Source organism: Eriocheir sinensis, chromosome 9 (genome assembly GCF_024679095.1).
Source record: "Eriocheir sinensis breed Jianghai 21 chromosome 9, ASM2467909v1, whole genome shotgun sequence".
NCBI classification, from domain to species: domain Eukaryota; kingdom Metazoa; phylum Arthropoda; class Malacostraca; order Decapoda; family Varunidae; genus Eriocheir; species Eriocheir sinensis.
Genome location: NC_066517.1, coordinates 1,969,607 through 1,997,106, shown reverse-complemented (window position 1 = coordinate 1,997,106; position 27,500 = coordinate 1,969,607). Strand labels below are relative to the sequence as shown.

General features: G+C 42.8%; 1 protein-coding gene across 1 annotated transcript in view; it reads left to right on the top strand.

The window, feature by feature from the left end:
• LOC126995823 (carboxypeptidase N subunit 2-like) overlaps window positions 1–27,500 on the top strand; it is a 72,469-nt gene that overhangs the window by 1,356 nt on the left and 43,613 nt on the right. The gene's annotated exons all lie outside the window — the stretch shown is intronic.

Genomic DNA, 27,500 nt, shown 5'->3' with positions numbered 1-27,500 from the left:
GGCTACAGAGGAGATTAACCGATTTTCTTGGGTGATTTTCCCTTTCAAAATGCACAAGTCATGTAAAACTACCACCACGGGGATCACGAAGCAGTCCATGAAAAAAGCAATAACTTCTACGAGAGGGTTTTTGAATATGCGAACTGAGGCAAAGACAGGAAAGAAGACCGATAAAAAGACGAAACTACCAGAATTCCTACACGTTTACAGAGTGAGGGACAGACAGAAACAGACAGAAACATATGATTAAAAATACGTATTCTCAGATGCCGTAGACTCTCATAACAGCTATTTCCAAAGGTCACGAAGGTTAAGTACTGGTTTAGTCTTGGTTTAATATCAGTTTAAAGTGATGGGAAGGGAACGGACTGATTTTTTTATTGTTATTTTGTGGGTAATGTAAAGACCCATATTTTCAGACGCTTTTGACGCTCACAACAAGTATATTCCAATGGCCGCAGGGGTTTAGTCTTGGTTTAGTTTCCATTTAGTATTAGTTTTAAGTGATGGGAAGGGAACTGGTAGATTTCTTTTACTCTTTGGTGGATGATGAGAAATTGGTTCATATTCTCAGACTATTTCGACTCTCACAACATACATTTCTATAGGAGACAAAGGTTGAGTCTTGGTTAATCTTGGTTTAGTATAAGAGGAAGGGAACTGATAGATTTCTTTTACTATTTTGTGTATGATAAGAAATTGGTTCGTATTCTGAGATGCTTTCGACTTTAACAACATAGATTTCTAAAGGCCACGAATGTTTAGTCTTGGTTTAGTCTTCGTTTTAAGTGATGGGAAGGGAACTGACGGATAACTTTTACTATTTTGTGGATGACGAGGAGGAGGTTCGCATTCTCAGACGCTTTCGATTCTCACAAAAGACATTTCCAAAGGCCTCAAAGATTACGTATTGGTTTAGTTTTAGCTGTAGGTGATAGGGAGGTTTATTCTTCTCGTTTAGTCTTCATTCTCCTGATTTTCTCTTGGTTTTAGGTGATATGGAGGGAGCTTGGTTTTTTGTAACAGCAGAGGAGACAGTGCAAGGGCGTAAAAAAAAAAATTAAAAAATGAAAAAAAAAGCCCGCTATTTACTGGCTTGGTTTTGGTTTAGTCTCATGAGTGTTTCCCACATACACGGTGCAGAAAGAGGCCTTGTCAACCCATCAGTAGGCTCATAAAGCTAGCCATGGAAATACTAACCCAACAGCGTCTACCAAAACCTTAACAAATGTTCTCAGACGTTTTTGGTTCTCGAACGTCTAATTCCCAAGGCCACAAAGGGATTAGTTCGGTTCTCATTAGTGTTTTCACGTTCACGGTATAGAAATCTTTTCAGACTATCACTCGGCTCATAAAACTATCCAAAAAAATACTGCTCACACAAACTCTACCGATGCCTCATCAAATATAGCTGTCTGAGTCCCGAATGCTTAACACCCATAAAAATACTCACAACAACCTCTACGAAAGCCTTAACCAGTGTGTGTGTGTGTGTGTGTGTGTGTGTGTGTGTGTGTGTGTGTGTGTGTGTGTGCAAATCTTGTGATGTGTAAGAATTTGGATTTATTTATTCTCATTAACAAAACAACCTCTACTGTCACAATGTAGTAAAAAAAAAAAAAATAGCCATGAAAATACACATAACAACCTCTACATCTACAAAAGCCTCAACCAATGTGGGTGGATGTGTAGGCCTCGTAATGTGGAAGAATTTAAATTTATATATTCTCATTAATTAACAAAAAAACCTCTCGTGTCACAATGTACGGTTCAAAAATAAATAAAAAAATAAAAAAAACTATCCATGAAAACACCCACAGCATCCTCTACGAAAGGCTTAACCAATGTGAGTGTGTGTGCAGATCTCGTAATGTGTAAGAATTTGGATTTAAATATTCTCATTGACAAAACAACCTCTCCTGTGACGCTGTACAGTTGAAAGCAAAGGTAAAGAAAGATAGATACATTCGTTCTGCCGCTCTGTTAGTTAAAGCTACAGACGTGCCAAAAAATACTGGAATACTGGATGAAAAAAAGTCTTAAGTCTTAGATGCCTGCACAAAATCCTCCTCCTCTGCTAAATTCATGTAGCACAAAAATCGCAACATCAGAAATGCAAAAAATAAATAAATGAATATATATATACACGGAAAACAACAGCCAGGAGGTGATATTACGAAATACATCACGAGGAAAGTGTTTTAAATTCAGCGAGGATAAACAAACAAACAAAAAGAGAACACTGACAGCTGCACCACCACCACCACCACCACCACTGTCACACCACCACCCACCACCGCTCTCCAACACCACTATATATCATTTCCCGAGCCTGTGTGTGCGTGTACGTGAATGTGTGTGTGTGTGTGTGTGTGTGTGTGTGTGTGTGTGTGTGTGTGTGTGTGTGTGTGTGTGTGTGGTAAAAATAATACTAGAATCAACAAAACGGTATAACATAATAAAAAAAATGTATATATATAAAACTCACCGTAGTTGTGTCTCTTCTTCTCCCTCTCCCCCTCTCTCTCTCCTTCCCTCTCTCTCTCTCCCCGGCATAAAAATATAACAGAATACATGCGCGTGTTTACTCTTATCTCGGTTTTGTCATTCCCATCCGCGTCACGTAGCGTCCGAAACGTAACGAAAAATATACGAGTTTGGGTGAAGTCGGTGAAATTCCTCGTACGGTCTCTTTAGCTAGCGTCCACCACTCCGTTACCCGCCGTTCCCTTCCCTTCCCTCGTCCCCGCTCAGGAGAAAGCCCCCAAAGTACATAAGAAGAAGCCGAAGTAGTCCTAACACATGATAGAATAAAGTGGTTCTATTGTACGTTAAGGAAAATTTTCTTATATCGTTCACAAGTTGTCCTTTAAGTAAATATTGAGTAAAACTTAGGTTGGTGTTCTCAGACGCTTTCGGCTCTCACAACTATTTCCACAGGCTGCAAAGGAGATTAGTCTGGTTATAATCAGTGTTTTTTTCACGTTCATGGTGCAGAAGTCTTGTCAAACTATCACCAGGCTCATAAAACAACCCCCCATGGAAATACTACCAACACAACCTCTGCGAAAGCCTTGTCCAACTACATTGCCTCTCTGTATAGGGCTTTCTTCTCTAGCTCATTCTTATGCTGTCCAACTTCATTGTGCAAGAGTTAACCAGCAATATCTTTCATCCTTTTCACTGGTAGACAGAAATGTTTGAGAATATGGGACTAAATATATCGCTGCACACGTCTTTCTACTCTTCCTCATCCCTGTGCTGTCCAACTTTCTAATGCAAGAGTTAACCAGCATATCCTTTCATCTGTTTCATTGGTAGATCGACTATTTTTTTTTTTTTTTTTTTTTTTTTTTTTTTGCGTGTCAGCCTATAGCTCCGACAGACTTTCTTGAGGGGCCTGGATGATAGTCGGCCCCCCGCCCGTCATGGCGCAGGCAAGTGTTTTATAGTGGTGCCATCTTTTCTTGGCCCATCCTGCCCCCCGGAGCTCGTTCTTTATTCACTTGGACGGTTTCCTCTTGAGTCCGGGTTGATGGGTGGTCTTCAGGACAGCATGTGGGTAGTCTTAAGCCACTCGGCGGTGGCTGAAAATTTCCAGGTGGTACCGGCGGATTCGAACCCACGTCGTCCATCACGCGGTGAATGCGGGGCCCGCACGTTAACCACTCAGCCACCGCCTACCCCAAATGGGTCTAAATATTTAAAATTGCATTGACACTCTGAACACGACTTTCTACTCTAGCTCATCCTTATGCTCTCCAACTTCTTAATGCAAGAGTTAACCAGAATTATCCTTGATCCCTTTCACTGGTAGCCCGAAACGTTTAAGAAAATAGGATTATATATACCGCTGCATACGTCTATTCTACTTTACCTCATCCCTATGCTGTCCAATTTTCTAATGCAAGAGTTAACCAGCCTCTTCTTTCATCCCTTTCCTTAGCAGACTGAAATGTTGGAAAATATGGAACTAGATATCTTACACTGCCTTTCCGCATATTACTTCCTACTTCAGCTCACCCTATGCTGTCCAACTTTTTAATGCAAGAACTAGCCAGCATATTCTTTCATCCCTTTCACTGGTAGCCTGATATGTTTGAGAATATATGAAAATATGCACATCATTTTTTCTACTCTCCCTCATTCCGATGCTGTCCAACTTACTAATGCAAGAGTTAACCATCATTTTTTTTCATCTTTTTCACTGGTAGCCATAAATGTTTGAAAAAATGGTTTTAAATGTTTTACACTGCCTCTCTGCATAGTATTCCTACTCTAGCTCATTTCTTATGCTGTCCAACCTCCTAATGCAAGAGTTAGCCAGCATTTTCTCTCATACCTTTCACTGGTAGACAAGGGGACAGCTATTCTCGATATGTTCATTTCCTGCATCCTACATAAGGTCACATAAAGTCCAGGAAATGCCTGGAAATGCGTTAAAAAGTGTGTCGTCCCTGCTCTGCCTGAATGCTTACTGCGAAAAACTATTAATTAAAAACGCACGTACCTGGCCATTTCATCACAGGTGTATATAGAGAGAAACTTTCACAGATAGATAGATACATAAATAGATAGGTAGATAGAAAGACAGATATAGATAGATATGAACAGATAAAAAGATAGATAGGTAGGTAGGTAGGTAGGTATATGAATAGATAGATTAATAGATAGATAGTGTATTGAACGAAAGTCGTCCAACATATAAAAATCAGAGTTCCCAGAAAGCCCGCGCGTACACACACACACACACACACACACACACACACACACACACACACACACACACACACACACACACACACACGTTAATGGCCCCACGCTAAACACTTCCACGCCCTCATCAGGAATGCAAAACCCGCCTCTCTGCCGCCATGCTCACCTTCCCTTAGTGTGTGTGTGTGTGTGTGTGTGTGTGTGTGTGTGTGTGTCTCTCTCTCTCTCTCTCTCTCTCTCTCTCTCTCTCTCTCTCTCTCTCTCTCTCTCTCTCTCTCTCTCTCTCTCTCTCTCTCTCTCTCTCTCTCTCTCTCTCTCTCTCTCTCTCTCTACTACTACTACTACTATTACTACTACTACTACTACTAATGTTGCCACTAATGCTGCTACACACACACACACACACACACACACACACACACACACACACACACAGGTAAAGGACAGTAAACACACACATTCCCACTCTTCACAAGCTGTTGTTTATTTTTCTCTTATTGACTTAACTATAACATCACGCGTTTATTTATGGTTATTATGTAGTATTTATTTACCTCTTTGTTTATTTATTCGCATTTGTTATTTTTTCATTAATTTTGTTTATCCTTCTTCTTTAAACGTTTATTTATTCGCTATATTTATTTAACGACATTTGTATTAATTTGCATACATTTATATACGTTCGTTTCTTACGTTTAACAATTACTAACAATATAATTACTAACATGACAATTACTAACAGGACAATTACTAACAAGACAATTACTACAGGACAATTACTACAGGACAATTACTAACAGGACAATTACTACAGGAAAATTACTAACAGGACAATTACTAACAGGACAATTACTACAGGACAATTACTACAGGACTTACTACAGGACAATTACTAACAGGATACTAACTAACAGGACAATTACTAACAGGACAATTACTAACAGGGCAATTACTAGCAGGACAATTACTAACAGGACAATTACTAACAGGACAATTACTAACAGGACAATTACTAATAGGACAATTACTACAGGACAATTACTAACAGGACAATTACTAACAGGACAATTACTACAGGACAATTACTAACAGGACAATTACTAACAGGACAATTACTAACAGGACAATTACTACAGGACAATTACTAACAGGACAATTACTAACAAGACAATTACTAACAGGACAATTACTGCAGGACAATTACTACAGGACAATTACTAACAGGACAATTACTAACAGGACAATTACTAACAGGGCAATTACTAGCAGGACAATTACTAACATGGCAATTACTAACAGGACAATTACTAACAGGACAATTACTACAGGACAATTACTAACAGGACAATTACTAACACGACAATTACTAACAGGACAACAATTACTAACGGGACAATTACTAACAGGATGGCAATTAGTAACACGACAATTACTAACAGGACAATTACTAACACGACAATTACTAACACGACAATTACTAACACGACAATTACTAACAGGACAACAATTACTAACAGGAAAATTACTAACAGGATAACAATTACTAACAGGGCAATTACTAACACGACAATTACTAACAGGACAACAATTACCAACAGGACAATTACTAACAGGACAGCTACTAACAAGACAATTACTAACAAGACAATTACTAACAAGGCAATTACTAACAAGACAATTACTAACATGACAGTTACTAACAGGACAATTACTAACAGGACAATTACTAACAGGGCAATTGCTAACAGGACAATTACTAACAAGACAATTACTAACAGGACAATTACTAACAGGACAATTACTAACATGACAATTACTAACAGGACAATTACTAACAAGACAATTACTAACAGGACAATTACTAACAGGACAATTACTAACATGACAATTACTAACAGGACAATTACTAACAGGACAATTACTAACAAGACAATTACTAACAGGGCAATTACTAACAGGACAATTACTAACAGGGCAATTACTAACAGGACAATTACTAACAAGACAATTACTAACAGGACAATTACTAACAGGGCAATTACTAACAGGACACTTACTAACAAGACAATTACTAACAGGACAATTACTAACAGGACAATTACTAACAAGACAATTACTAACAAGACAATTACTAACAGGACAATTACTAACAGGACAATTACTAACAGGACAATTACTAACATGGCTATTACTAACATGGCTATTACTAACAGGACAATTACTAACAGGACACTTACTAACAGGACAATTACAAACAGGACAAATACTAGCTGGACAATTACTAACAATATAATTACTAATAGGGCAGTTTCTAACGAGACAACAACTACAAACTGGACAATTACTAACAGGACACTTACTAACTGGACAATTACCTACAGGATAATTAAATGTTTTGATTATATCCCTAAGTCTCTATGGTGCAATTCTCTTCGTAATTCTGGTCACGTTTCACAGTTCTAATTCTGTTGACGCACAATTCCCAGAAAATCGTATCATAGCAACAACAAAAAAATATGTTCATAATCTACAATTCCAAGCAAATCCCACACCGAACAAAACATTCTCTTCGTCATTCTCTTCACGGTTCCCTTCACAATTTACAGTCCTGATTCCCTTCACAAACACTTCTCCTTCACGGCAAAACGTATTATGTTATAAAAAATAAAAACTCTTCATAAGTCGCAATTCCAAGTAAATCTTAAACTAACCCCCCCAAAAAATCTGAGTATCATTTTGTGTATAATTCACAATATTCTGAATCCTTTCATAAACATTTCTTAATAAACCTTATTAAAAACACTAAAATCCTTAAAATATCGAGTGTTTTCTGCAATGAACTGAATGGAGGGAAGCAAAGGAGGAGGAGGAGGAGAAAAAAGAGAGAGAGAGAGAGAGAGATACAGACAGACAGACAGAGAGAGAGATTAGTAGCATTCTGCAACACTCTTGGAACACGTGACAGGAATTTACAGAAAGAGACTCGACAGTGCTTCTTTTTTTTCCCTCCTATTCTATTTTTCCATGTACCGTAGCGCAGCGTCTCTATAGCAATGCGCGCACACACACACACACACACACACACACACACACACACATGGGAAGAGAGTAAGTAACTAAGAGAAATAGAAGGAAAAGAGAAACAAAGAGACACAGAGAGAGGAAGAAAGGAACAGCTAGGAATGATAAACGGCAAAACACACACACACACACACACACACACACACACACACACACACACACACACACACACACACACACACACACACACACACACATACAGGTAATTATCTAAACGATTGCTGGGACGAATTCGGAAAACATAATATTGCACTTTCTCCTAAAATCGAGTGTATTGCGAGGACGAACAATTATAACAGGTTGAAAGGATCTCTCTCTCTCTCTCTCTCTCTCTCTCTCTCTCTCTCTCTCTCTCTCTCTCTCTCTCTCTCTCTCTCTCTCTCTCTCTCTCTCTCTCTCTCTCTCTCTCTCTCTCTCTCTCTCTCTCTCTCTCTCTCTCTCTCTCTCTCTCTCTCTCTCTCTCTCTCTCTCTCTCAATGTTCTAAAAACCCTTCTCTCTCCCTTTCTCTCTCTGTCCTTGTTGAACCCATATCATTCTCTGCCCCTTTCTCTCTCTCCCCTATGCCTCTCATTTTCCCACTTCTATCCATATCATTCTTTCTCCCTTAAAATGTTCCAACGACCTTCTCTCTCTCTCACTCTCACTCACTCACTATTGTACCCATCCTAGAACAAAAATACAAAGCGTCTCTATCAGTGAATGGAATGGGTTTTCTAAACAGACAAAACAGACCAGTTGACAGACACCGCAAGATTAAAGAACCAAATGAGTCTTCAATGCTTGACTTCACACCCTCCCTCTGTGTTTGTGTGTGTGTGTGTGTGTGTGTGTGTGTGTGTGTGTGTGTGTGTGGACCCTCGCTTCCCCACAGAATAACGAGGAAAAACTTAGCAATTACATGTATGCTAATTATACCCTCTGTGTTCTCTCTCTCTCTCTCTCTCTCTCTCTCTCTCTCTCTCTCTCTCTCTCTCTCTCTCTCTCTCTCTCTCTCTCTCTCTCTCTCTCTCTCTCTCTCTCTCGAACGTGGCGACAACGAATGTTTTAATTACTGTTCACAAAATAATTAACACATACAATGCCCTTTATCGACTTTCTCTCTCTCTCTCTCTCTCTCTCTCTCTCTCTCTCTCTCTCTCTCTCTCTCTCTCTCTCTCTCTCTCTCTCTCTCTCTCTCTCTCTCTCTCTCTCTCTCTCTCTCTCTCTCTTTTGTGTGTACTTCACCACGGCCTGATCAGGAGCTGGACTCGTCATCGCCAGCAAGTATCTTTCCATTAGAGCGAGGTTCACTAGTCGATCTCTGGGTACTGGCGGGATATCACACACCACACACGCCATCCCCCTTGCACAATTGGGAACAGTGACCACTCTTTGTCAGCGGAAAAATCTCAGGCTGGGCGGAACTCGAACCTCCGCCTCCCGGGCCGCAAAGATTGGCACTGCAGAGCTTTACCACTGAGCTATCGGAGCGGTGTGTGTGTGTGTGTGTGTGTGTGTGTGTGTGTGTGTGTGTGTCCATTATAATAAAGTTGCAAAGAGTAAAATGATAATAATAATAATAATAATAATAATAATAATAATAATAATAATAATAATAATAATAATAATAATAATAATAAGTGACATCAAACATTATAATCACTATCATTATAACCTGCAATGAGCTTCAAAGTAAAGACCCTCCGGGCTTTAATAAAACAGCGCAAACAATAACGGCAGCAGCAGCAACAACAACAACAACAACAACAACAACAACAATTTCACTGCCCCCCCGACAAGAGCCGTGAGCCCATCAAGCTAATGAGCGTCGAGCGTCTCCTTAATCCCCTTTCAATGCGATCCAACACGACAACCGGCAATTTAAAAAGACTCAACACATCCACGATTATTAAGTCCATATTCTCTACAGGGGAGGAGGAGGAGGAGGAGGAGGAGGAGGAGGAGGAGGAGGAGGAAGAAGGACTTTTACTCGGTTCAATCTGCGTTTTAATAAGTTTGATGGATTCATGATATCTGATTGCCGAGAGAGAGAGTAATAGGAATGGACAGATGAGATGGATGGGAGCGAGAAAGGGAGATTGAGTGAGAGAGGAGGAGAAGGAGGAGGAGGAGGAATAGGAGGAGGAGGAGGAGGAGGAGGAGCTGGAGGAGGGAAATAGAAGACGAGGAGGAGAAAGTGAAAGGAAGAAGAGACATAGAAAAGAGTGGAAGAGGAATGAACGCGAGGGCAAGCGAAGAGGAGGAGGAGGATGAAGAAGAAGAAGAGGAGGAGGAGGAGGAGGAAGAGGAAAAGGAAGAAGAAGAAGAAGCAGAAGAAAAAGAAGAGAAAGACCAAGAAGATAAGGAATAAAGAGAACAAAAAGAAGGAAACGAAAATAATAAGTAAAGGAGGAGGAGAAGAGAAGAAGAGAGAAGAGAAAGCAGAGGAAGAGAAGAAAAAAAGAAGACGAATAAGAGAGAGAAGAAGGGAGAATAAATGAGGAGGAAGAAGAGGAAGAGGAGAGAGACCAGAACTAAAGGCAGAACCGGGGAGGAGGAGGAAGAGGAAGAGGAGGAGGAGGAGGAGGAGGGGGAGGAAGAAGAGGGATGGACACAGTTAAAATACATTGTCGAGGGTTGGTCAGAATTTTTACTTCCTCTACTTTTTACCTTTTCCAAATTGGTTAATTAATTGGAGGTGACGAACGAGCCGCGAATGTGCCGTGTTTTTGAGAGAGAGAGAGAGAGAGAGAGAGAGACCGGTATAGATCGATTACAAATATAGATAAAGAAAATAAAGAAAGAGACAGAGAAAATGTATGTAAAGAAAAAAAGAAGGAAAAAGAAAAATAGAAGGAAAGAAAATGAGAGAGAGAGAGAGAGAGAGAGAGAGAGAGAGAATATCATGGCAGGTAAAAAATTTAGCTAATTATTATACAGAGAGAGAGAGACACACACACACACACACACACACACACACACACACACACACACACACACACACGCTATTAAACACACAACATTTTTTTCCGAATCTTTATGAGAATGTAAATGGAACCCGACCCTTTTTTTTCTTCTTCCATTCCATCTTCAATTATTAATCTACAAACTTAGAGAAGAGGGAACCCAAGACTCTCTCTCTCTCTCTCTCTCTCTCTCTCTCTCTCTCTCTCTCTCTCTCTCTCTCTCTCTCTCTCTCTCTCTCTCTCTCTCTCTCTCTCTCTCTCTCTCTCTCTCTCTCTCTTTTTTTTTTTTTTTATTTAAACGTGTTCAGTACATTAGTACATGGCAGTATTATTTGTCTATGCTAAAGTTCCCCGACCGTTGGGGAGCTATTTAAGCTTCTGCCGATTATATTATACAATTATTATACAATATATTATACAATTATATATATACATATTTACGGTGGGTGTAGGAGTAGCCACCTGTGGGACGCAACCTTCATCTGCTGAGTGGACAGTTGTGTCACATCCACATCAGCAGTGAGGTTGTTCCACCACACCACCGCTGCGATGGAGAAGGCACGTTGGCGGGTGCTGGAGCGGGCCATTGGCACTTCCAGGAGGGAGGCGTTGCTCAGCACCGTTCTCGTGCTGCGCTCAGACCTCCTCCAGGTAGCCCTCAGGTCCGTCAGGTGGGGCACTAGGCCCACTTGTGCCTTGTGTAGCACCGTCAGGGCAGCGACGCGGCGACGGTGCTCCAGGCTATTCAGCTGGTTCGTGGCTGGTCTTGCCCTTCCTTCGTGTGGGTGTTGTTGTTGTTGTTGTTGTCGCTGTGTCTCCCACTGGCTCGGTCGGTGGTGCTGGGTGCCGTTGATGAGGCGTTCAGCCCTCCTCTGCACCTTGTCTAGCAGGTTGAGGTGGCAGCGGGCGCTGGCCATCCAGGTGAGCGGTGCATACTCCATCACTGGACGGACTTGTGCCTTATAGAGGGTGTTCAGGCCTTCAGCATCGAGGAGGTTCTTCATGCGGCGCAGGAGGTTCACCTTCTGGGAGGCTTTTTGCGCCACCCTTTCAAGGTGACGGTCAAACCGCAGCTCTCTCTCTCTCTCTCTCTCTCTCTCTCTCTCTCTCTCTCTCTCTCTCTCTCTCTCTCTCTCTCTCTCTCTCTCTCTCTCTCTCTCTCTCTCTCTCTCTCTCTCTCTCTCTCTCTCTCTCTCTCTCTCTCTCTCTCTCTCTCTCTCTCTCTCTCTCTCTCTCTCTCTCTCTCTCTCTCTCTCTCTCTCTCACACACACACACACACACACACATATATCTTTATCATCTCAGTTCCTTCTCGCCTGTTTCCTTTCCTTTCTTTCCCTGTTCTTCCCCTTCACATCATTTCCTTTCCTCTCCTTTCCTACTCTTTCCTGTAATCTATGGGGAGGCGGTGGCCGCGTATCCAGCGTGCGGGATGTGGTGACCTAGGTTCGAATCTCACCGATGCTCTCTGACAATTTTGAACCATCGCCGAGTGTCTGAAGATTACCCACGTGCTGCCCAGACCTCCAGGCAACCCTTACTTCAGCGATTTCAGTCAAGAGGAGCACCGGGGGGCAGCATGAGCCTGGCAAGAGTCACACATCACGGCAAACACTTTAAATAAAATTCGCCCGCACCGCTAACGAGATGGGCTGTCTAACTCAAGTAGCCCTTCCAGCTGTTCGTCCTTCCTCTCAAGATGGTCGATAAATGGGAAAACCTGGGGAAGGTAAACTGTAGTAACCCGGATGACACACTGGTTTCAGGTGAAGGGTTCTCTCCCACCACGCGCTCAGAGCCAAGGGGACGGAGATTAGCACCGCCGCCATGCGCAGCTAAGGCATGTGCTCCCAAGTTCAGCTTCCCTCTCATCCACTGAACTTTTTGTCTCAGTGCGACTCCTCCTCCTATCCACTCCACTCCTTTCCCATGCTATATTCTCCTCTCCCTACCTTTCCCTTCTTCCCTTCCCTCCTCCCGTCCACTCCACTCCTTTCCCATGCTATATTCTCCTCTCCCTACCTTTCCCTTCTTCCCTTCCCTCCTCCCGTCCACTCCACTCCTTTCCCATGCTATATTCTCCTCTCCCTACCTTTCCCTTCTTCCCTTCCCTCCTCCCGTCCACTCCACTCCTTTCCCATGCTATATTCTCCTCTCCCTACCTTTCCCTTCTTCCCTTCCCTCCTCCCGTCCACTCCACTCCTTTCCCATGCTATATTCTCCTCTCCCTACCTTTCCTTTCTTCCTTCCCTCTCCTCCCGTCCACTCCACTCCTTTCCCATGCTAAATTCTCCTCTCCCTACCTTTCCCTTCTCTTCCCTCCTCCCGTCCAGTCCACTCCTTTCCCATGCTAAATTCTCCTCTCCCTACCTTTCCCTTCTTATCTTCCCTCCTCCCGTCCACTCCACTCCTTTCCCATGCTATATTCTCCTCTCCCTACCTTTCCCTTCTCTTCCCTCCTCCCGTCCACTCCACTCCTTTCCCATGCAATATTCTCCTCTCCCTACCTTTCCTTTCTTCCATTCACTTGACTTTTCCTCCAATTCTCAATATTTACTTTTCTTCTCCTATTAAATATATTCTGCATTCATCTCTTCTCCTCCTCCCGTCCAGTCCACTCCTTTCCCATCCTATATCCTCCTCTCAATACCTTTCCACTCTTCCATTCACTTGGCTTCTCCTCTCTTTAGACCTATTTACTTTTCCTCAACTATTTAATCTATTCTACATTCATCTCTTCTCCCTTTTGTCCGCTCCAGTCCTTTCCCATCCTCTCAATACCTTTTCCCATTTATCTGAGCTATTCTTCCTCCCTCTGTCATTCTCTTTTTCTCTTGATTCCATTGTTTACCTGTCCTTGTCTAAGTAATCTCTTCTGCATTCATCTCTTCTCCCTTTCTCTCCCATCCACTCCATTCCATTCCCCATTTCCCATTTATCTGAGCTATTCTTCCTTCCTCTTCCATTCTCTTTTCCTTTTGATTCCACTGTTTATCTTCCCTGACCTATCTAATCTCTTTTGTGTTCATCTTTTCTCTCTCTCTTCCAAACCACTCCTTTCCTTTTCATCTTCTACTTCTTCCCATCTACCCAAGTCATTCCTCATCCTCTCTTCCATTCACTCGACTTTTCCTCTATTTCCACTGTTTACCTTTCCTCACCTATCTAATCTATTCCACATTCACCTCCCTTCCTCTCCCGTCCACTCCAGTCCCTCCCCGCAGCGTCCCGGGCCGGCGAGTCAGCAGGCACAAGAATCACTCAAAGGCTCGCCAGTAATTGAAATTGTCATCGGAGAGAGTGAGTGACGATGATTATCTGACTGTGTGCTCGCTCGCTCTCTCTTGCTCTCTCTCCTGTGCTTTGCTTTGCCTTGCCTTCTCGACCTCTTTCCCGCTGTGCCCTGAATACTGTCTCTGTCTCTTTACCTCTCTGCCTGGAATTCTGTCTTTTTCTCTTTCTGTGTTTATCTCTCTATCTATCCAATTATCCCTGAATCTATCTTTCGTTCTTCATGTATATCCAATTATTTTTATTTGTCTGTTTGTCTTTCTGTCTATCTATTTTTCTGTCTATCTATCCAATTATCCCTGAATCTATCTTTTGTTCTTTATGTATGTCCAATTCTTTTTATTTGTCTGTTTATCTTTCTGTCTATCTATCTTTCTATCTATCTGTATCAATTTCTATATAATAATTTCTTCCTCTATTACCATCTATCTATGTTTCTCTCAATTCACACTCTACTTTCCTCTCCCGGTCTTCTTCCTCCTTATTCCACTCTCCCTTTATCCTTCTCTCGTATTCAGTTCCTCTTTTTTGTTCACTCTTCTCATCCTATATCATCTCTTCCCTCCCACTCTTTCCCTCTCTCTTCGCATCCTCCTCCAACTCCTCCTTCTTCCACTCTTCCTCTTTATCCTTATTCCCTCATTCATTCTTTCCTTCCCTCGTATTCCATTCCTCAGCATCCCTTTATCATTCCATACCATCTCCTCTTCCCTCCCCCTCTATCCCTCTCTCCCCATCCTTCTCCTTCTTCCACTCTTCCCCTTTATCCTTATTCTCTCATTCATTCTTTACTTCCCTCGTATTCCATTCTTCAGCATCCCTTCATCATTCCATACCATCTCCTCTTCCCTCCCCCTCTATCCCTCTCTTCCCATCCTTTTCCTTCCACTCTTCCCCTTTATCCTTATTCCCTCATTCATTCTTTACTTCCCTCGTATTCCATTCTTCAGCATCCCTCCATTCCATATCATCTCTTCCCTCTCTCTCCCCTCGTGTATGTGTGGGTGTGGGGGGTGGAGTGAGGGAGGAAGGGATTGACTCAGCTCTCCCTGGCCAATCTTTACTCTCCTTAGCTTTGATGTGCTTAGGTGGTCCTCAAACGTTCAGAGGTTTTTTTATAGTGTGTCTGTATGTGTGTTTGTGTGTGTGTGTTTGAAATCTTCTGAAGCGCTGGCTTTGAGAGAGCAAATACCGGCACTTATGTTTTTTTCTCTTTCTCTCTCTCTCTCCGTGTGTGTGTGTGTGTGTGTGTGTGTGTGTGTGTGTGTGTGTGTGTGTGTGTGTGTGTGTGTGGATTTGGAAGATATATTTTTTGAACGATGGTGTTTGATTTTAGTTTGTGTGTGTGTGTGTGTTTGTGCGTGTGTTTGTGTGAGTGTGTGTGTGTGTGTGTGTGTATTTTTAGGATGGTGTGTGTGTGTGTGTGTGTGTGTGTGTGTGTGTGTGTGTGTGTGTGTGTGTGTGTGTGTGTGTGTGTGTGTGTGTGTGTGTGTGTGTGTGTGTGTGTGTGTGTGTGTGTGTGTGTGTGTGTGTGTGTGTGTGTGTGTGTGTGTGTGTGTGTGTGTGTGTGTGTGTGTGTGTGTGTGTGTGTGTGTGTGTGTGTGTGTGTGTGTGTGTGTGTGTGTGTGTGTGTGTGTGTGTGTGTGTGTGTGTGTGTGTGTGTGTGTGTGTGTGTGTGTGTGTGTGTGTGTGTGTGTGTGTGTGTGTGTGTGTGTGTGTGTGTGTGTGTGTGTGTGTGTGTGTGTGTGTGTGTGTGTGTGTGTGTGTGTGTGTGTGTGTGTGTGTGTGTGTGTGTGTGTGTGTGTGTGTGTGTGTGTGTGTGTGTGTGTGTGTGTGTGTGTGTGTGTGTGTGTGTGTGTGTGTGTGTGTGTGTGTGTGTGTGTGTGTGTGTGTGTGTGTGTGTGTGTGTGTGTGTGTGTGTGTGTGTGTGTGTGTGTGTGTGTGTGTGTGTGTGTGTGTGTGTGTGTGTGTGTGTGTGTTTGTGCGTGTGTGTTTTTGTACTGGCGTTCCATTACGACTAGTGAATATAGTAGCCATGGCGCAGGCAAGTGTTTTTACAGTGGCGCCATCTTTTCTTGGCTCATGCTGCCCCCCGGAGCTCGTTCTTGATTCAGTTGGACGGTTTCCTCTAGAGTCCGGGTTGATGGGTGGTCTTCACGACACCATGTGGGTAGGTTTGATGGCTTCCTAACCAATCTATACATTCCCATACACTCCATCATGATTAGGTTTCCGATACAAGACCAGCGAGACACACACTGGATTTCCCGGGTATTGTTTCCTCACATTTCTTAATTTCAATAAGAAAACACAACACTATATCCACAAGGAAGTCTTTAGTATCGGTTTGGTGCAAGACTACACACACATGAGTTTTTCCGTGTATAGTTTCCTCAGATTTCTACACTTGGCATTATTATTTATCATTATCTTTCATCTTAGTTTCTTATCGCCTACCTCCTCTCCTTTCTTCTCCTTTCCTATTTCCTCGTTTTTTTGTCTTTTCCTCACTTTTCCCTCCTTCCTCTATCCTGTGATCTATGGCGTGTCTATGGCCGAGTGTGCTGAACGTGCAGACTTCGTGATCCCAAGTACCAAGGTTCGAGTTCCACTATGAAAACGGAACACTATATCTACAAAGAATTTTCGAAGTCTTTGGTATTGGGGTTTCCTATCTTACTAACCAACCCATCATGTCGAACTGGAGAACTGGACCTTGCGCTTCCCCACTAACTAGCTAACGAATTAACCAACGAACTCCACGTAATATAAATCTTTCCCTCGCTCTCTCTCTCTCTCTCTACCCTGCTAATGAAACCGATGCTACAGATTCAGGGGCTTAACAGAGGAAAGAAAAATACGTAGCGATGAGAGCGAGAGAGACCTCCAGGAACGAATATGACGGTGCATGAAAATGATTAAGGGAAACGGAGAGAGAGAGAGAGAGAGAGAGAGAGAGAGAGAGAGAGAGAGAGAGAAATACGTAGCGAATGATATATATATTGATGTTAGAGTTGGGGACACACGACAAAGCTGCGCGTAGCCTCAATGCACATCTCCGTCACATTAGCTAAAAGGGAATATAATGAAGGAGGAATAGAGATAGAGAAGCTGTTTAGTAGAGCGGAACGGCCTCACAATAGACGACATAATGTATAGATAGAGAAAAGTACTCTGGAAATAGAATACGGAGGAAAATAATGAGATATGCCCTCCCTATAATGCTAATGAAAAGATGATAATGATGACGATGGTGAAATATTACGATTTTGTTGAGGAGCTTTACAGTATTTTTTTTCTCTTTTTCATCCTTTTTTCTTGTTTTTAGTAATATCCAACCACTACCACCACTGCCACCACCACCACCTCCACCCTAAATAGCAAACACCACCACCACCACCACTGCCACCACCACCACCTCCACCCTAAATAGCAAACACCACCACCACCACCACTACCACCACCACCATCTCCCCCACCCTAAATACCACCAACACCACCACCATCTCCACCACCCAAATACCACCATCATCACCACCACCACCACTACCACCACCACCATCTCCACCACCCTAAATACCACCAACACCACCACCATCTCCACCACCCAAATACCACCATCATCACCACCACCACCACCACCACCACCTCCAACCCCCTAAATACCAACAACAACAACATCACGAGCGCTACCATCACCACCACCACCCTAAATACCACCACCACCACCACCACCAAAAACAACCACAACAATGACATCACCATCGCTACCATCAACACTATCACCACCACCATCACTAACAACAACACCACCATCACCATCACCACCACCACCACCACCGTCACGTCTTCAGCAAACTCAATTATCTTTTATAATTTACGACTGAAGGAAGTTTTGTGTTTCTTTTCTCTTTCCCTTTTTTTTTTTTGCTCTCTCGAGAACCTAAAACGGAACATCAAGAGCCACTTAAGTGTCTGTGCTCTCTCTCTCTCTCTCTCTCTCTCTCTCTCTCTCTCTCTCTCTCTCTCTCTCTCTCTCTCTCTCTCTCTCTCTCTCTCTCTCTCTCTCTCTCTCTCTCTCTCTCTCTCTCTCTCTCTCTCTCTCTCTCTCTCTCTCTCTCTCTCTCTCACCTTTAAAAGACCAACAGGGCCTCTTATTCTCTCTCTCTCTCTCTCTCTAACTCAGTCACATGTATTACCAGATCAAAAAATATCTCTCTCTCTCTCTCTCTCTCTCCACCCTCTCTCTCTCTCTCTCTCTCTCTCTCTCTCTCTCTCTCTCTCTCTCTCTCAGACCAACAACAGTCACAGGTATTAATGCCAAAAAAATATACAGATACAATACATACACTTTAGTCACCCCCGTTAAAAATTCCACAACCCAATTAATCTATCCTCTGCATTCTCACTTCATATATTATTACTAAGGGAGAAAGTGTATTGGGTCTCGTTATATATATATCCATTAACCGTAAAAGTGGTTCATGGCCGGCTCGTAAGGTCATGTTATTGGAACTGACGTCAAGGCAATGGTTTGGGAAGGAGGAGGAGGAGGAGGAGGAGGAGGAGGGGGTATTTGTATCTGTTTATGTATTTCGGTTTCCAAAACAAAACCCTCCACTCCACTCCACTCCACTCCACTCTACTCTACTCTACTCTACTCTACTCTACTCTACTCTACTCTACTCTACTTTACCTTACTTTACTTTACTTTACTTCACTTTCTCTCTCGTTCTTATTCTTCGTTTCTTCCTTCCATTCACGTTCTTCTCACCTCCTCCTCCGTTCTCCTTCCAAATCATTCCTCTCTTCTCTCTTCCTCTTCTCTCTTTTCACTTCACTTCACTTTCTCTCTCGTTCTTGTTCTCTGTTTCTTTCCACTCACTCACGTTCTTTTCACTTTCTCCTCCGTTCTCTTTCCGGCTAATACCTCTCTTCTCTCTCTCCTTCTCTCTTCCTCTTCTCTCTCCCTTCACTTCACTTTCTCTCTCGTTCCTATTCTCCGTTTTCACTTCACTTTCTCTCTCGTTCCTATTCCCCTTCTTGCTCTCCCTCTCTCGTCCTTCCCTTCATTTCACTTCACTTTCTCTTGTTCTTATCCTGTTTCTTCCCACTCACTCACGTTCTCCTCACCTCCTCCTCCGTTCTGCTCTTTTCACCTTCTTGCTCTTCCTCCTCCCCTCTTCCCTTCCCTTCATTTCATTTCACTTTGGTTCCTTTCTCCCTATTTTCTTCTTTGTTTCTTCACCCCAACCGCTTGCCTACCTATCAGCTCCCCTTCTTACCTTAAACTATCTTACCTTACCTTGCTTTAGATATTGGAACTCATGTCGAGGGAATGGCATAGGAAAGGCGAGTATCATCATTATTAGTTTCTGATCTTCTTTTTATTTCCGAAGCAATTTTCTCTCGATATTGGAATTGATGTCAAGGGCACAGCGCAGGAAGGGCGAGTTTTATCATGTTCCTAAGTTTCTTTCTATTACCAAACCATTTAACTCTTGATATTGGAACTGATGTCGTGGGAATAGTTTCGGAAGGGCGAGTAATAATATCTTCTTATGTATTTAATTTTCAGAGCACTTTTCTCTCGATATTGGAGCTGACGTCAAGGGAATGGCTTATGAAAGGCTTGTAATATTATGTTCCTATGTTCTTTTCCTGTCCAAAACATTTCACTATATTGGAACTGACGTCAAGGGAATGGCTTATGAAAGGCTTGTAATATTATGTTCCTATGTTCTCTTCCTTTCCAAAGCACTTTTCTCTGGGTATTGGAGCTGATGTTGAGGGAGTGGCGTAGGAAGAGCGAATTACTATATTTTTTTTCTATTTTTAAAGCATTTAACTTTAGATATTGGAACTGGTGTCAAGGGAATGGCGATCCAGGTCTCCCAATACGTAAACTAATTCAAGGGACTATTACACTGGGCATATTTTCCGTGGATCTTCAGTCAAACCACGATTTCCGCTAGCGTGGTTCTCAATTGTTCCTTGTTATTGCTGCAGATGATGATGGTGAGTAATACCGTCGTCCTTCAGTGAAATCTACCGTAGCTTTGGCAGACCGTGGACACGTCAGAGAACCACGCAAATATGAGACCCACGCCAGCGGAAATTGTGGTTTGACTGAAGATCCACAGAAAATTTGCCCAGTGCAATAGCCCCTTTAGTAATATCCATCACTCCAAACTCCTCACGCTTCAAACCCGAGAACAAGAAACAACGGTCAAACAATTCAAGCGAAGCGACGCAGCACAGACATCGGCAGGAGTAATTTTTCCAACAGAGTCGTCCGCGCACTGGTACAGCCTCCCTGCAGAAATAGCTAGTGCGGAAACAATCAATTCCTATAAAACCCGCATTGCTTCTCACTTTGCTGCGTCAGGAGTGAAATGAACGCATCCGCACGTGAGTCCTAGAGTGCTTTAAGGTTCCAGCTGGTCACTCGGGCTGAGGAATCGATTGAAACACTAAAGCAGCCAGCCACGTAATGTCCCAACGGGCTTTCTGCTGTCTGCTCTTCCATGTTTCCACGTTTTCATGTTCTCCTCCTCAACCTTCCCCTCCCTCTTCCTCTTCTTCTTCTTCTTCTTCTTCTTCTTCTTCTTCCTCTTCCTCTTCCTCTTCCTCTTCCTCCACCTCCACCACCTCCTCCTCCTCCACCTCCTCCCCTCCTCCTTCCCCTCCCCTCCTCCTCCTCTTCCTCCTAAAAACGGACGCCCAATGCACTCGCTCCTCCTCTCTCTCTCTCTCTCTATTTACTCCCCACGTCCACGTCGCCTCTTTTGTAAACATTGTCCTCGGGAACTTCGCTCGTACGTTCGTATTGGCGATTTTTAAGTCTTAAGTAATTCCCTCCCTCACGCTCCTCCAACACGCCTTTCCCTCACGCTCCTTCCACACGCCTTTCCCTCACGCTCCGACTTTCAGATATTTCCACCTCCACGCTCTCCTCCCTTTTTCCTCCTCCTCCTCCTCTTTTCCCTTATCTTCCCCTTTCTTTCTTCCTTTTTTCTTATTTCTTTCCCTTCATGCTTACTTACCTACCAACTTCCCTTACCTTATCTTACCTATGTGTCTTTAACTATCTATTCATTTCACTTCCCTTCATTTTCTTTCGTTCTTGTTCATTGTTTCCTCCCACTCACGTTCTTCTCATCTTTTCCTCTGTTCTATTTCCGCTTCCTTGCTCTCATCTCCTCTCCTTTATTTCATTCTCTCTTCCTTGCATCCCTTCCTTCAATTTACTTTCCTTCACTTTCTTTCGTTCTTATATTTTGTTTCTTTCCACACACGTTCTCCTCACCTCCTCCATTCTATCTCCAGTTTATTGTTCTCCTCTCCTTCTTTCTTTTTCTTCTCTCCTTTCTTCATTTCACTTCACTTTCTTTAGTTCGTATTTTTTGTTTCTTCCCATTCACGTTCTTCTCACCTTCTCCGTTCTGCTATTTTCAACTTTTTCCTCTCCTTCTCTATTCTCTTCATTTTGTCTCACTTCACTTCTTTGTTTCTTTCCATTCAGGTTCTCCTCACCTTCTCCGTTCTGCTATTTTCAACTTCTTGCTCTCCTTTCTCTCCTTCTCTCTTCCCTTCATTTCGTTTCCCTTCACTTTCTTTCGTTCCTAGTCTTTGTTTCTTCCCATTCACGTTCTCCTCACCTTCTCCGTTCTGCTATTTTCAACTTCTTGCTCTCCTTTCTCTCCTTCTCTCTTCCCTTCATTTTGTCTCACTTCACTTTGTTTCGTTCTTATTCGTTGTTTCTTTCCACTCACGTTCTTCTCACCCTCGTTCTAGTGCCTTGCTCTCCTTTCTCTCTCCTCCTTCATTTCAATTTACTTTAGTTTCTCTTCCTTTTTTTCTTCTTTGCTTCTTCTTCCTCACCTATGCTTACCTATCAACTCCCCTTCTTACCTTGCCTTACCTTGCCTTACCTTACCTACATATCTTAACTATCTTTCTTTCTTTTACCTTATCTTCCCCTTTCTTCCTTTTTTTCATATCTCTTTCCCTTCGTGCTTACCTACCAGCTTCCCTTACCTTATCTTATCTACGTATCTTTAACTATCTTCCTTTCTTACCCCTCAATCGTGCTCACCTATCTACCAGCTCCCTTTCTTCCCTTAGACTATCTTACTTTACCTTCTTGTCACCTCACTCCCTCCCTTCATCGCGTTCTCCCTGTCTCCTTCATTTGCACTTCATCACATTCACTACACGAAACATTCACCATCATCTCACCACCACACCATAAACCATAGACCAATCACCTACACTTCCCCACCATCATCACCATCATCTCACCACCACACCATAAACCATAGACCAATCACCTACACTTTCCCACCATCATCACCATCACCAGTTCCTCTCTCATCACCATTCTCTCACTATACAAAGGATTCACCACCATCTCTCCCATTAACCATAAACTAAGTATTTTACCTCGAGTTTCCCACCACCATCATCACCACCATCACCATAACCTTCACCAGCTCCTCTCTCTTCACCATTCACTATACACAACATTCACTGTCTCCTCTTCACCACCTCATAAACCATACACCAATCACCTCCACTTTCCCACCACTACCATCATCACCACCGCCACCACAACCACTACCATCACTACCACCATCACCACCACCACCACCACCACCACCACCATCACCACTATCACCACCACCATCACCACCACCACCACCATCACCACTATCACCACCACCATCACCACCACCATCACCACCACCACCACCATCACCACTATCACCACCACCATCACCACAACCACCATCACCATCACAACCACTACCATCACCACCATCACCACCATAACCACCACCACCATCACCACCACCATCATCACCACCACCACCATCACCATCACAACCACTACCATCACAACCATCACCACCATCACCACCATAACCATCACCACCATCACCACCACCACCACCATCACCATAACCACCATCACCACCAATTAGCCTGTCCGCAGCGTGGCGTGTTGATGCCTGTTAGCACCACATTTTTTATTTTCTCGTAATTTCCTTGGGCTGAGCGGGAACTTAGCTATTGCAAAAGAGAATCTGAAATTGATTGCCACACCCATGTCAGACAGTATTAAAGACGTGTCCATATTACATGCTGCGTATCAGGACATTATGAAGGTATGTTTATTGAGTTATATTAAACCCCTCATGGCGCAAAGGATTATTCTGCAAGTAAGTGTGTTTAGTATGTATCAAAGGGCCTGCGATAGTATTGTTTTCCATGTATGAGTTAACAATACTATCGCAGGTCTTTTGTTATAAATACTGTTCATACTTGCAGAATAATCATCTACGTAATGAGAGTTTTATCTGTAACCTGATAAAAATACCTTAAATTATACCCAAACATGTACACAAGTAATACATGAGCATGTCCTTAATATTATCTTACATTGGTACGGCAATCAAAGTCAAATTAACAGCAAAATAGTGTTGAAAAATATATAAGTTCCCTTTCTGAACAGCTGACGAAGGGAGTTAGGTGAAAATGAAAACTTTGGTGGTGTTAGGCATCAACACGGCCGACTGCGAACAGGTCAATTTCTCTCATGAGCATTCTCTCGCTATACAAAACACTCACCGCCATCCCCTCACCACCCCGTAAACCATAAAACATAAACCTATCTACCCATCACTTGCTTCCCTTCCCCTTCCCACTACCAACACCACCAACAAAAAACAAAATCTACGTATCCATCACATCCCGTTTCCCTCTCTACCTCGTTTCCCGCCACCGCCGCCACCTGCCTCGCGCTGCACTAGACCCTCAAGGAAGTTATATATTTTTACGGCGGGGCGGGGCGATCAGGCAGAGTGCTCGGAGGCCGGTGTGCTCAGACGCTTCCGCCTCACACCAACTCTTTCCAAAGGCCGAAAAGGAGATTAAACGGGTTATCATGAGTGTTTCTTAAGGTTCATGGTAAAGAAGAGGAGTCGAACTATCACCAGGGTCATTAAACTACCCAAAACTCCCGTGAAAACCGTGTTAAATATGTGTTTAAGAATATGGACGTTAGGTTGGCATTCACAGACGCTTCCGGCTCTCATATCAACTATTTCCAAAGTCCAAAAAGGAGTTCAATCGGGTTCTCTTGAGTGTTTCCTTAGGTTCATGGCACAGAAGAAGCGTCAAACTACCACCAGGGTCATTAAGCTACCCCTGGAAAAGCCAAAAACACCTAAGAAAATCGTGTCAAGTATGTTTAAGATTGGCATTCCCGAAACTTCCGCCTCACACGTTAACTATTTCCAACGGCCAAAAAGGAGGTCAATCGGGTTCTCTTGAGTGTTTCCTTAGGTTCATGGTACAGCAGAAAGGTCAAACTACATCCAGGGTCATTAAGCTACTCCTGGAAATGCCCAAAACTTCTTGAGTGTTTCCTTAGGTTCATGGCACAGAAGAAGCGTTAAACTACATCCAGGGTCATTAAGCTACCCCTGAAAATGCCCAAAACTCCTAGGAAAGCCTTGTCAATTATGTGTGTGCTTGGGCGGCGAAATGTTTTAAGAAGAGAAGAGCCAGAGTGTTACGGGCGGTGCTGAGGACGCAAAGCTATTCATGTTACGGCGCTGACCTGAATTTCACGACGAATTACTAAAGCGACTTGCCTTCACTGGTGGTGGTGGTGGTGATGATGATGATGATGATGATGATGATGATGATGGTGGTGGTGGTGATGATGATGATGATGATGATGATGATGATGATGATGATGATGATGATGATGATGATGATGATGATGATGATGATGATGATGATGATGATGATGATGATGATGATGATGATGATGATGATGATGATGATGATGATGATGATGATGATGATGATGATGATGATGATGGTGGTGGTGGTGGTGGTGGTGATGATGATGATGATGATGATGATGATGATGATGATGATGATGATGATGATGGTGGTGATGATGATGATGATGATGATGATGATGATGATGATGGTGGTGGTGATGATGATGATGATGATGATGATGGTGGTGGTGGTGGTGGTGGTGTTTCTCTTTCTAAATTCTCACAATCTCACTCTCGTTTTCTCTTTTTTCCTCCATTTTTCTTTTCTTTTTTTTCTTTTTCTTTTCTTTTTCTTCTTTTCCTTTACATTTCTTTTTCTTTGTTTTTCTTTTTTTCCTCTCTCTCTCTCTCTCTCTCTCTCTCTCTCTCTCTCTCTCTCTCTCTCTCTCTCTCTCTCTCTCTCTCTCTCTCTCTCTCTCTCTCTCTCTCTCTCTCTCTCTCTCTCTCCTTTTTTTCTTTATTTCTTTTTTTTCTCTTTCCCTCTTATTCCTTTTTTTCTCTTTTTCACTTTTTCTTATCTCTATCTATCTATCTTTCTCTCTCTCTTTCTATCTATCTATCTATCTATATAACAAACAAAACCCACAACACAGAACAAAACACAGCCACAAACACCTTCCCGGGTTCGACTATGATTATAAAGTTTAGATTTATGGGTTAATTTTGTCATATTCACTGATGCCGTTTCAAAAATAAGCGCGTGCGGGAATCCTGGGTATGAGGTGCTATTTTTAAACTAAGATACAGAGGCTTTTGAAAGAGAAAACGTAGAGAAAAATAAGAGAAATAAACGAGAGAAATCTTATCTGCAACCATTACACTTGCATGGATGGGCAGTTAGTGAGAGAGAGGAGGAGGAGAGAGAGGGAGGAAGGAGAGGAGAGAGGAGAGAGAGGGAGGAAGGGAGGGAGAGAGGGAGGAAAGAAGGGAGGGAGAGAGGGAGGAAAGAAGGGAGAGAGAGAATGACCTTATACTGTATCTACCAAGGGAGGGAACAGCCTTATACTGTCTTTATCAGGGGAAGGGAGGGAGGAAGGAAGGAAGGAAGGAAGGGAGGGAGAGAAAGGGAGGGAGAGGGAGGAAGGAAGGGAGGGAGGGAGGGAGGAAAGGAGGGAAGGAGGGAGAGAACGGCTTTATATTTTGCCTACCAAGGGAGGGGACGGCCAAATACTGTCTTTATTTGGGGAAGGAAGGAAGGAAGGAAGGAAGGAAGAAACAAAAAAACAAAAAAGAAAGAAAGAAAAAAGAAAAGAAGGAAGGAAGGAAGGAAGAAAAAGAGAATCAAAGAAAAGAAAGAAAAAGAAAGAAAAAGAAAAACAGAGGAAATAAAGAAGGAGGAAGGAAGGAAGGAAGGAAGAAAGAAAGGAAGGGAGGAAGGAAGGAAGGCAGAAAAAGAGAATCAAACAAAGAAAAAGAAAGAAAAAGAAAGAAAAAGAAAAAAGAGGAAAGAAGGAAGGATGAAGGAAGGAAGGAAGGAAAGAAGGAAGAAAGAGAGAGAATCAAACAAACAAAAAGAAAGAAAAAAAAGAAAAAGAAAAAAGAAAGAAAGGAAGGAAGGAAGGAGGAAGGAAGGAAGGAAGGAGGAAGGAAGGAAGGAAGGAAGGAAGTAAGGAAGGAAGGAATCGAGAAAGAGAATCAAACAAACAAAAAGAAAGAAAAAAAGAAAAAAAGGAAAGAAGGAAGGAGAAAGGAAACAAGGAAGGAAGGAAGAAAGAACAAAAAGAAAGAAAGAAAAAAGAAAAGAAAGAAGGAAGGAAGAAGAAGGAAAGGAGGAAGGAAGGAGGAAGGGAGAAAAAGAGAATCAAACAAAGAAAAAGAAAGAAAAAGAAAGAAAAGAAAGGAAAGAAGGAAAGAGGAAGGAAGGGAGGAAGGAAGGAAGGAAGGGAGAAAGAGAGAATCAAACAAACAAAAAAGAAAGAAAAAGAAAAAAAAAGAAAAAAGAAACAAAGGAAAGAAGTAAGGAGGAAGGAAGGAAGGAAGAGAGAAAGAAACAAAAAAAAACAAAGAGAAAGAAAGGAAAAAGAAAAGAAAGAAGGAAGGGAGGAACGAAGGAAGGAAGGAATGGTCTCAATGATACCCTTACCATCATCACCACCACCACCACCACTAACACCATCACCACCACCACTAACACCATCACCACCACCACCACCACCATCACCACTAACACCAACACCATCACCACCACTAACACCAACACCACCACTAACACCAACACCAACATTTTACCTTCTCATATACTGTCCAAATCCCTAATACAAGAGTTAACCACCATCTCTATTCCTTCATCCACCTTCCGTCCAAATCCATTATGCAGGAGTTAACAATCATCAATCTTTCATCCCTGCCCCTATATAAAAGTGAGTAGTGAAGAGCGGTCGAAAGAGGAAGTATTGGAGAGATGAGGGAATGAAAGAAAAGAATGAAGGGAAGGGAAGAGAAGGGAAGGGAAGGGAAGGGAAGGGAAGGGAAGGAAAGGAAAGGAAAGGAAAGGAAAGGAAAGGAAAGGAAAGGAAAGGAAAGGAAAGGGAAGGGAAGGGAAGGGAAGGAAAGGAAAGGGAAGGGAAGGGAAGGGAAGGGAAGGAAAGGGAAGGGAAGGGAAGGAA